Below are 12523 nucleotides of genomic sequence, written 5' to 3'. Positions count from 1 at the left end.
GTGGGTGACAGAGAAGAGAGTAGACAGAGAAAGGGAGCAGTGGGTGACAGAAAGAGAGACATAGAAGAGACAGAAGAAGGGGAGAGTGGGGTGACCAGAAAGAGAGACAGAGAGAGAGACAGAGAAGGGGAGAATTGGTGACAGAAAGAGAGAGACAGAAAAGGGGAGAGTTTGGGAGTGACAGAAAAGAGAGACAGAGAGACAGAGAAGGGGAAGAGTGGGTGAACAGAAAGGAAGAGACAGAAAGGGGGAGAGGGTGACAGAAAAGAGAGACAGAGAAGGGGAGAGTGGGTGACAGAAGAGAGACAAGAGAAGGGGAGAGGGGGACAGAAAAAGAGACAGGAGACGAGAGACCAGAGGAAAGGGGAGAATGGGTGACGGAGAAAGAAGAGACAGAGAGACAGAGAAGGGAGAGGGTGCAGAAGAGAGACAGAGAGAGCAGAGAGGGGAGAGGCGTGACAGAAAAAGAGAGAAGGAGAGAGTGCGTGACAGAAAGAAGGAGAGAGACAGAGAAGGGGAGTAGTGGTGACAGAAAGAGAGGAGACCAGAGAAAGGGGAGAGTGGGTGAACAGAAAAAGAGAGACAGAGAAGGGAGAGTGGTGACAAGAGAGACAGAAAGGGGGAGAGGGTGACAGAAAGAGAGACAGAGAAGGGGAAGAGTGGGTGACAGAAAGAGAGACAGAGAAGGGGAGAGGTGATCAGAAAAAAAGCAGACAGAGATAGGAGATCAGAAGAAGGGGAAGAATGGGTGGACAGAAATGAGAGACAGAAGAGAAGAGAAAGGGAGAGGTGACAGAAAGAGAGACAGAGAGACAAGAGAAGGGGGGAGGTGACAGAAAAAGAGACAGAGAAGGAGAGTGCGTGGACTAGAAAGAGAGCAGAGACAGAGAAGGGGAGAGTGGGGTGACAGAAAGAGAGAGAGACGGACGAAAGGGGAGAGTGGGTGGACAGAAAGAGAGACAGAGAAGGGGAGAGTGGGTGACAGTAAGAGACAGGAAGGGAGAGTGGGTTGACGAAAGAGGAGGATATGGATCTACATCGTGACTGTTGAGCAAAGTCTTAGACATTTGAGCCTGATGCTAGTCCACTAGCTTTACTGTTCTTTACAAAAGCTACCCCTTCACACCCTACCTTTCGGCTCTTACTCGCTCTCGTGGTTCCTCCCTCTCTTGTTGGAGATAGGGTCCAACAGGAGCACCGGATGGGTGAGACATGATGTCTTCACTTCACAGTGGGAGGATTTATTCTGCAGGGGCCGTATTGATTAACTACCTTCATCTAGTTCATACCATGGGTGTGCGGCACATCTAACTCACTACACGCAACACATATAGTAATAGCCAAAAACCGACACACAGACGCATAAACATTGACCTACAGTATACCTACAAAACAACTAACACAAACTAACCCTAACACCAGAGACCACCTCAGGATTGGGCCCGGCCCTGTCTCCTGTGTCTCAGAAAAAACTTGCACAGCCCTCCAGCCTCCTCCCTCACTCCTATGGGGGAAGCTCCCTAAAAGCATTCAATTTCAATTCAATTCAAGGGGCCTTTTATTTTTGCATAGGGAAAAATATTTTAAGCATTGCAAAGCAAGTGAAGTAGGATAATATACAAAAGTGAAATACAACAATAAAAATTGAACAGTAATACATTAAACTCATCACGAAAGTATCCAAAATAATAAAGACATTACAAATTGTCGATATATGTATAATATTACAGTGTTGTAACGATTGTTGCAATAGGGTTAAAGTACAAAAGGGAAATAAGTATAAACATAAAATCTGGGGGTTTGTATTTAAAATGGTGTTTGTTTCTTCACTGGTTTTGACCCTTTATTAGTGTTTGTTTTCAAATTCTTTGTGGATCTGTGTAATCTGAGGGAAATATGTGTCTCTAATATGGTCATACATTTGGCAGGAGGTTAGGAAGTTCAGTTTCCACCTAATTTTGTGGGCAGTGTGTACATAYCCTGTCTTCTCTTGAGAGCCAGGTCTGCCTAAGGCGGCCTTTCTCAATAGCAAGGCTATGCTCACTGAGTCTGTACATAGTCAAAGCTTTCCTTAAGTTTGGGTCAGTCACAGTGATCAGGTATTCTGCCAATGTGTACTCTCTGTTTAGGACCAAATAGCATTCTAGTTTGCTCCGTTTTTTTGTTCATTCTTTCCATGTGTCAAGTAATTCTCTTTTTGTTTTCTCATGATTTGGTTGGGTCTAATTGTGTTGCTGTCCTGGGGCTCTGTGGGGTCTGTTTGTGTTTGTGAACAGAGCCCCAGGACCAGCTTGCTTAGGGGAACTCTTCTCCGGGTTCATCTCTCTGTAGGTGATGGCTTTGTTATGGAAGGTTTCGGAATCGCTTCCTTTTAGGTGGTTGTAGAATWAAACGGCTCTTTTCTGGATTTTGATAATTAGCGGGTATCGGCCTAATTCTGCTCTGCATGCATTATTTGCTGTTTTACGTTGTGCATTCTCTCTCTTGACATGCAAAACTTGACTGTGTGCTTCTCTGTTGACAGTACATGTGGTACTGGCCACCACTCAGGCTTCAATGTACCCACAAGTGTATTATTATGTTTGTTTTTTTAGCTAAAGCTGTTAGCAACTTTGTAGCATTAGCATCACCAATAACCAAACAGCCTCAACCACCATTGTAGATAGGATTCTCGTTTGCAATACTGAGGTGTTAGCTGCTATTAGCAAGTATGCKTTTGTCTCACTACTATAGCACTAGCCACATTAGCTAAACCTGGCTGTTAGCTAGTACTTTAAGTGTTTACTGTAAGTAGTGAGACTTCCAGCTGTCAGTAACTCTATAGCGTTAGCCTCATTGAGTACAGTCAGCTGCCTAGTAACTTTGCAGCATTAGCCACCATTAGCAAAGTGAAACCTCATAGCATCCGCATAAATTAGAAACTCCTCATTTGACTGTTGCCATGTAACATTAGCCAACATTCTTTACAGGCATAGTCTATGAAAGAGGTTTCCATGTAGCCTATCGTCATAWAAATCATTGAGAAATGTCCATGTCTTTCAGCATAATATCTCCAACATGTGTTTGGCAGCAAGTGCTTGACAAAAACCTAGGCCTAACTCTCAAAAGAGAAAACCAGGGCAACAGCGSCAAGGAAAAATTCCCTACAGTAGGTAGGAAGAAACCTTGAGAGATTTCACATTAGGCTACATATGACCATGTGGCATGACATACATAAATGGTCTATTTATGTATTGCTCAGTTTATTAAACTCAAGTTAAATAATCGGCTCTGTCACACCCTGATCTGTTTTACCTGTCTTGTGCTTGTCTCCACCCCCCACCAGGTGTCTCCCATTRCCCCCCTTTATCCCGAGTACTTATACCTGCATTTTCTGTTGGTCTGTTGCCCGTTTGTCTTGTCTTGTCAAGTCTTTCCAGCGTGTTCTCCCGTATTCCAGTATCTCTAYTTTCTGTTTTCTAGTCCTCCCAGTTCTGACCATTCTGCCTGCCCTGACCCTAAGCCTGCCTGCCATTCTGTCCCTGTTTTACGTTGTCTTGGATTACCGACCTCTGCCTGCCCTGYACCTGCCGTTTGCCTGCCCCCTGTTTGTAATACACATCTGGAATTCGACCTGTCTGCATCTGGGTCTTATCCTGAGTCGTGTTAGCCTCCTCATATCACACATTGTTAAAGACAAGTTTCAAATTAAATCATAATACAAGATTGAGGTTTACTGTATTTTTTACACTTTGCCCAATGCATTTGCACTGTGAAAATGCCTTTCTCTGTGATATTACATTTACATTTTTGTCATTTAYCAGATGTTCTTATCCAGAGCAACTTGCAGGATCAAMAGGCCTGTACTGTGTACTACTTACCTTTCTCTATGTATGCTATAGGTGACCCATCTGCAGGTGTCAATATACAGTGCCTTTAGAAAGTATTCATACCCCTTGACTTATTCCATGATTTGTTGTATTACAGKCAGAATTCAAAATGTATTTCATTTTATTTTATATCAACACACAATACCCCATAATGACAAAGTGAAAACATGTTTTTAGTTTTTTTGCACATTTATTGAAAATGAAATAATGCCTGGGCGATATGGACAAAATATCATATCATGATATTTTTCAKATTTTTGACCTTTTGGAGGTATTTGACAGTATTTTATGTTTTTGAATAATAAAAGTTCTAAATATGCTTTCTGAGTAGTTCATGACCCCTAGGTTGGCAACACATAAATTATAAGTGAWTTCCTGCCACGAACTCGTCACAAATTCGGATACCTCCTTCGCTTCGACCTGTTATTTCGTCCAGTTGTTTTCGAAGTCCGATTTTGTTTTATTTTGTTCATAAGTGTTTGTGTCAAAACCTGCTATCAACTAGCCAGCTAGCTAGCTAGGTTGCAATGGAGCCTGCTTCGCCTGGAATAGCTAACAAACGTTTCCAGCGCTGTAGAAGCTGTGTTTATTACGCTCTTGTCCAGGACAATATGGACAATCAGGAGTTCCAATGCGGCAATTGTTTGCTTGCGGAGGATTATAGGAATAAGGTGGCTATCCTTAGCAAGCAAATTTCAATTCTGCGCAAACTTTCTCATTCTCAACACCTGTGGCTGGATGCRGCTCGGGCCTGATGGATGTATCCCTGCCTTGTCATCTGTCCCTATCCGAATYGCCTGTGCTACCTGGAGCCTGCCTGTCAAGGAAGTCGTCTCCACCTGCTTCTCATCCTCCATCTTGTAGCGGAGTAGACGGAGAACAGCAAGAGGATTGTTCCAATCAGCGCYGGTCCCATGTCACAAGTAACGTGGAAATCAAAGGCAGTGGCATGCTGCTAAGTGAACTGGAATGTCTGCAAGAGGTCCGGAGAAGATTATCATGAGGAATAGTTTCCCTGTCACACCCTGATCTATTTCACCTGTCTTTGTGCTTGTCTCCACCCCCCTCCAGGTGTTGCCCACCTGCACCATTATCCCCTGTGTATTTATACCCGTGTTCTCGTTTCCAGTTCGTCTTGTCTCGTCAAGCCTACCAACGTTTTTCCTGTACTCCTGTTGTTTTCTCTCTAGTCCCTGTTTTCTAGTTTTCCCTGTTTTTTACCATTCTGCCTGCCGTGACCCTGAGCCTGCCATTCTGTACATTTCAGACTCTGCTCTGGATTACTGACCTCTGCCTGTCCTTGACCTGTTGTTTGCATGCTCCCTGTTTTTGTAATAAACTTCTGTTACTTTGAACTGTCTGCATGCATCTGTGTCTTATCCTGAGGTCTGATATTCACAGCKCTGCTGCCTGATCTACCTGCGTTTTCATCGCTGGGACTGCCTGTGTCTGCGACGGCTGAGCTGACTCCAACTATGCTGACTCCAGCAGCGGCTTTGTCGTCGAGTTCAGCTCCTTTCCGTCTCTCTGGATCTGACGGGGCACTGCCTGCTGTGGGKGGTCTGGACCTATCGCCAGGAGCTGCGGGCGTATGCTATCCTGCTTCTCGTGGGCCCGTGAAAGGTTCCACTAATYTGAGGGGTYGGAATGGGCAGATTTCCCCCATCCCCTTCTCCGGCCGTTGTATTGGGCAGTTCAATGGCGAGAAACATCTCAGTACCTGGAGTAAAAACTGAGTACAGGACATCAATAAGATGCGCCCAGACATTTTAAACCTGCAGCAAGAAATTCTGTCGATCATAGTTCATGTGGGATTCAATGACATTATGAATGGGTTTATACTTGACACCACCAAACGCACCATAATATCTGGCCCTCTGCCCTCCCTAAATCGTTTCTATTGAACGTTTCAGTAGACTTTTAGCCCTCCACAACTGGCTACGTGACTATTGCAACTCTGAGGGTGTAACATGTATTGACAATTTCGAGACCTTCTGGAAACAAAGCTTGTTTTCCACCTCAATCTTTTGGGTTCTTGGATCGTTTCACAGCATTAAAAGGCTGCGCTGAGACAATGATTATCAATGACCCAAGCCCAGCTCAGTTAATCCCTACCATTGTGTCGCTGAGTTGTCATAATGCTTCAGAAAATGTACACTACCATTCAAATGTTTGGGGTGCCATGTAAGAAAGCTAARGTTTAAGTTCCTTGCTCAGAACATGAGAACATATGAAAGCTGGTGGTTCCTTTTAACATGAGTCTTCAATATTCCCAGGTAAGAAGTTTTAGGTTGTAGTTATTATAGGAATTATAGGACTATTTCTCGCTATACGATTTGTATTTCATTTACCTTTGACTATTGGATGTTCTTATAGGCACTTTAGTATTGCAGTGGTAACCAGAAGAGCTTCCATCCCTCTCGTTGCTGCTACCTGGGCCTCGAACCAGGAACACATCGACAACAAGCCACCCTCGAAGCAGCGTTACCCATGCAGAGCAAGGGGAACAACTACTCCAAGTCTCAGAGCGAGTGACGTTTGAAACGCTATTAGCGGGCACCCCGCTAACTAGCTAGCCATTTCACATCGTTTTACACAGCCTAATCTCGGGAGTTGATAGGCTTGAAATCATAAACAGTGCAATGCTTGAAGCATTGCGAAGAGCTGCTGGCAAAAGCACGAAAATGCTGTTTGAATGAATGCTTACGAGCCTGCTGGTGCTACCATCGCTCAGTCAGACTGCTCTATCAAATCATAGACTTAATTATAACATAATAACACAGAACATACGAGCCTTAGGTCATTAATATGGTCGAATCCGGAAACTATCATCTCGAAAACAAAACGTTTTTCTTCCAGTGAAATATGGAACCGTTCCGTATTTTGACTCTAAGGGTGGCATCATAGTCTAAATATTCCTGTTACATTGCACACCTTCAATGTTATGTCATAATTACGTAAAATTCTGGCAAATTAGTTCGCAATGAGCCAGGCGGCCCAAACTGTTGCATATACCCTGACTCTGCGTGCAATGAACGCAAGAGAGTGACACAATTTCACCTGGTTAATATTGGCTGCTAACCTGGATTTCTTTTAGCTAAATTGCAGGTTTAAAAATATATACTTCTGTGTATTGATTTTAAGAAGGCATTGACGTTATGGTTAGGTACACGTTGGAGCAACGTGTCGACAGTCCTTTTTCGCGAATGCGCACTGCATCAATTATATGCAACACAGGACACGCTAGAATAACTAGTAATTATATCAACCATGTGTAGTTATAACTAGTGGTTTATGATTGATAGCTAGCAACTTACCTTGGCTTCTTACTGCATTCGTGTAACAGGCGGGCTCCTCGTGAGGTGGTTAGAGCGTTGGACTAGTTAACCGTAAGGTTGCAAGATTGAATCCCTGAGCTGACAAGGTAAAAATCTGTCGTTCTGCCCCTGAACAAGGCAGTTAACCACTGTTCCTAGCCCGTCATGAAAATAAGATGTGTTCTTAACTGACTTGCCTAGTTTTAAATAAAGGTGTAAAAAAAAAATATACAATCACCTAAATCGGCATCCAAAATTACCTATTTCGATGTTATGAAAACTTGAAATCGGCCCTAATTAATCGGCCATTCCGATTAATCGTTCGACCTCTACCCCAGACCCTCACATTGCTCCCACATGCGTGACAGACGGCGTCAAGCACTACTATCCAGCATCTTTTCATTTTTTCTGCGTCTCACGAATGTTCTCTTTGTGATCCGAACACCTCAAACTTAGATTAATCTGTCTATAACACTATAACACAGCTGCCAGTTGAGGACTTGTGAGGCATCTGTTCTCAAACTAGACACTCTATGTACTTGTCCTCTTGCTCAGTTGTGCCACCGGGGCCTCCCACTCCTCTTTCTATTCTGGTTAGAGCCAGTTTGCGCTGTTCTGTGAAGGGAGTAGTACACAGCGTTATACGAGATTGTCAATTTCTTAGCAATTTCTCGCATGGAATAGCCTTCATTTCTCAGAACAAGAATAGACTGACGAGTTTCAGAAGAAAGTTCTTTGTTTCTAGCCATTTTGAGCCTGCAATCGAACACACAACAATCAAATGCTGATGCTCCAGATCCTCAACTAGTCTAAAGAAGGCCCATTTTATTGCTTCTTTATCAGAACACAGTTTTCAGCTGTGCTAATATAATTGCAAAAGGGTTTTCTAATGATCAATTAGCCTTTTAAAATGATAATCCAAGTTTATCTAGCACAACGTGCCATTGGAACATAGGAGTGATGGTTGCTGATAATTGTCCATAAAAAATCAGCGTTTCCAGATCAACAGTAATTTACAACATTAACAATGTCTCACACTGTATTTCTGATCAATTTGATGTTATTTTAATGGACAACAGAAATTTGCTTTTCTTATAAAAACAAGGACATTTCTAAGTGACCCCAAACTTTTGAACGGTAGTGTACATTATACCAGAGGCGTTGGAAAACACAATGTAAGTAACCTGCCTTGGCAGCAGCTAATGAGTATCCTTYATAAATACAAATACAAAATGGMTTTTTCTCCATTAATACTGTTAAATCCAAACAAATATAAGTTTCAGCATTTCCATCCATTTCTGCACTTTTATTATAATTTCCATACTGTGCCACACAGCATGTGGGCAAGAAAATCTAGTTAATTGGTGAACTGTTSGAATCATGGAAATATAATGATTATTCTAATTCTAGAGTTGGAATATAGTGGGCAGCACTTTGAATACATTGTTTTTTGTCATGTTAACGAATTAATAAGTGAGTGAGAAATTATTGTCAGGGTAGGGACCAAAGTGTTGGTCAGTGTTTCCAGGTGACCCTAATTATATGTTACATTACATGTTTTCCTACTTCATGAAGCTAGCCAACATATTCATGCTTTGCCTATTCCTCTCTGATAAGATGCCATTGCACAAACATGCTTATCTAGACCTAGATCAGCACTGGTACCCGGCAGTWTTACGTAACAGACTATGTTTGCTCTGACTCACATTTAGCAAGCTAGCTAGCCATCTAACTAGTGATTAGCATTAGCGGATAACACAAATTATTTTAGCAACCTTGCTGAGAAAAGACAAATAGCAAACAGGAGTTTGCAGACAATAAGATACACAAACTAATAGTGTACAGTAATTATAGAACGCTTATGGAAAGCAGCATGTCACCAACATTTTTGCATCCATCTGACCATGAAGAATAAACGTCAAGAAAGTGCTTGTGACTCCGTGGTCGAGCAACTGCTCTCTTCTTGAGTGACAGGAGGCAGGGCTTGGTGTGGTTAGGAGAGAGATGACTGAAGTAGAAAATGGCGTAAACTATCGAATTGGACATTACACGTGCCAGAGTTGCGCATCACATTTAACAAACCAAACACTGAAATACCAAGTAAAAACTCAAACCGGTCCGTGCGACAATACCGGTATAGTCAAATACGGTATACCGCCCAGCCCTAAATGAAATACAGAAGTATCTCATTTACATAAGTATTCACACAACTGAGTCAATAGTAGTGGTTAGAGCGTTGGGCCAGTAACCGAAAGTTTGCTGGATCGAATCCCAGAGCTGACAAGGCAAACATCTGTCGTTCTGCCCCTGGGCAAGGCAGTTAACCCACTGTTCCCTGGGCGCCGAAGACGTGGATGTCGATTAAAGCAGCCCCCCGCACCTCTCTGATTCAGAGGAGTTGGGTTAAATGCGAAAGACACATTTCAGTTGAAGGCATTCAGTTGTACAACTGACTAGGTATCGCTCTTTCCCTAAACTTATTGACTCAATAAATTTCAGCTTTTAATAATAAAATATTATTCAAATGTAATAACAAATGTAATAACAATGAGCACAAGGTTGTCATCCACTTATAAGCCTGCATGTATAATATGTTGCTGTTACATTTCATGTTAACATGATTTACTGMATCTTTAGACCCTAGTAGTGAACCTATTATAACATACATYTATGGCCTACACTACAGTGTCTGCTGTTATGTATCAAGTAGTGAGCATTCTGACATTTCCTCATAAAACAGCCGATGTTGCCAATAACATCTCCTGTCCGGCAATGCTCACAATACATAGGTCCCTAGTGCCCAAATATTTGTAAAAATAAATAAATAAAACATAATTCTATTTGGACATTATGGGGTANATTTCAGCTTTTAATAATAAAATATTATTCAAATGTAATAACAAATGTAATAACAATGAGCACAAGGTTGTCATCCACTTATAAGCCTGCATGTATAATATGTTGCTGTTACATTTCATGTTAACATGATTTACTGMATCTTTAGACCCTAGTAGTGAACCTATTATAACATACATGTATGGCCTACACTACAGTGTCTGCTGTTATGTATCAAGTAGTGAGCATTCTGACATTTCCTCATAAAACAGCCGATGTTGCCAATAACATCTCCTGTCCGGCAATGCTCACAATACATAGGTCCCTAGTGCCCAAATATTTGTAAAAATAAATAAATAAAACATAATTCTATTTGGACATTATGGGGTATCGTGTGTAGGCCAGTGACAAAACATCTCAATTTAATACATTTTAAATTCCGGCTGTAACAAAACAAAATGTGGAAAATATATAATTTATCCTTTAGACTTTGCACAATGCTTTTGCACTATGAATATGTCTATATAGTATAAATTGTATATTGTGTATTCATTCATGTACACTGAGGGTACAAAACATGCTCTTTCTGTGACATAGACTACTGACCAGGTAAAAGCTATGATCCCTTATTGATCTCACCTGTTAAATCCACTTCAATCAGTGTAGATGAAGAAGACAATTGAGACATGGATTGTGTATGTGTGTCATTCAGAGGGTGAATTGGCAAGAGAAAAGATTTAAGTGCCTTTGAACGGGATATGGTAGGTAGRATGTGCCAGGCGCACCAGTGTGTCAAGAACTGCAACGCTGCTGGGTTTTTCACGCTCAACAGTTTCCCAAGTGTATCAAGAATGGTCCACCAACCAAAGGACATCCAGCCAACTTGACACAACTGTGGGGAGCATTGGAGTKAACATGGGCCAGCATCCCTATGGAACGCTTTCGACATCTTGTAGAGTCCATGGCCTGTTGAATTGAGGCTGTTCTGAGGGCAAAAGGGGGTGCAACTCAAAATGAGGAAGTCCCTCTCTTTTTACTACTGTATGACCCACCTGCAGGCGTCCGTCCAGGGTCCTCTGGATGGTGACACACTTGCTGGGGTGCACACCGTTGGTGGTGATGGCGGTGATGAGCGAGTCCAGCTCGTCCTTCTTCTCCTTGAGCTTCTTCACCAGGCTCTCGATGGCACGCTTGGCGAAACCCTCATTCTCACCACCCTGCCGGTGGCACATGAGGCTGTGCACGATGCTCAGGCAGGCGTCATTGCTGTTGGGGGCGTTTACCGACATGATGCTGCCGAGGGAGGGAGGATGGAGAGGTCAGTGATTGGCATAATGATAACCCTTTACATATATTAATTACACTTGRCATAAAGGTTCAGGTGCATGTAAAATGACACTGTCTTGTCACTTGACATTCAGTTGTTATGCCATGGTAATGACAACATTGTGATAATGTTATGGCATACAATTCAAAATAGTGTCCTACATTAGGACTTCATAACTCCTTCATAACCCATACTGCATTCATGAGAACAGACATGAGTGCACACCATTAGCGCATACAGACACACACACAAAACGGAGGTGAATAATGAGCTATTCTTGTCCTTGACTCATCTTGACAGTTCATACTTTCATTGTTATGCCGGACGCCATGGTAATGACAACATTGTGATAATGTTATGGCATACAATTCAAAATAGTGTCCTACATTAGGACTTCATAACTCCTTCATAACCCATACTGCATTCATGAGAACAGACATGAGTGCACACCATTAGCGCATACAGACACCACACAAAAATGGAGGAAGTTGTGTATCAAGGCTTGTGCTTTTAGTTTTTACGACTTGCGAGTGTGTGTGTGTGTGCATCATCTTCTTACTGGCATTGTTACTCAGCTGATAACCCTCAGTACAATGACCCAACACACCTCCAGGCTTTGTAAGGGCTATTTGACCAAGGAGAGTGATGGGATGGCTGCATTAGATGACCTGGCCTCCACAACAATCACACGACAACAACCAATTGAGATGGTTTGGATGAGTTGGACGCAGAGTGAAGGAAAAGCAGCCAACAAGTGCTCAGCAATATGTGGGTACTCCTTCAAGACTGGAAAAGCATTCCAGGTGAAGCGGTTGAGAGAATGCCAAGAGTGTGCAAAAGCTGTCATCAAGGCAAAGGGTGGCTACTTTGAAAAATCTCAAATATAAAATATATTTTGATTTGTTTAACACTTTTTTGTGGTTACTACATGATTCCATATTATTATACTTTTATTTAAAGGAACACAGACTGAGACCAAGGTCTCTTACAGCTGGGCCCTGCGTACAGATACAGTTTAGGTACAATGAATAAGAAACTACACAAGACAAACAAAACGATCACAATATAACACAAAAAATACAGCAGCAGATTGTTACATTTACACACAGGTTATTCCCCTAAAAGTACAGAGACTTGCATTACCTTCTAAGTTAGTATACAACGCATAAAAAATA

General features: G+C 42.2%; 1 pseudogene; it reads right to left on the bottom strand.

Annotated features, from left to right (window-relative positions):
• Positions 1-12523, bottom strand: part of LOC111956121 (mothers against decapentaplegic homolog 4-like) — a 49247-nt pseudogene that overhangs the window by 20255 nt on the left and 16469 nt on the right.

Source organism: Salvelinus sp. IW2-2015, linkage group LG31 (assembly GCF_002910315.2).
Source record: "Salvelinus sp. IW2-2015 linkage group LG31, ASM291031v2, whole genome shotgun sequence".
In the NCBI taxonomy this organism is placed as follows: Eukaryota; Metazoa; Chordata; class Actinopteri; order Salmoniformes; family Salmonidae; genus Salvelinus; species Salvelinus sp. IW2-2015.
The sequence above is the reverse complement of the archived record's forward strand: the minus strand, read 5'-3'. Positions and strand labels throughout refer to the sequence as shown.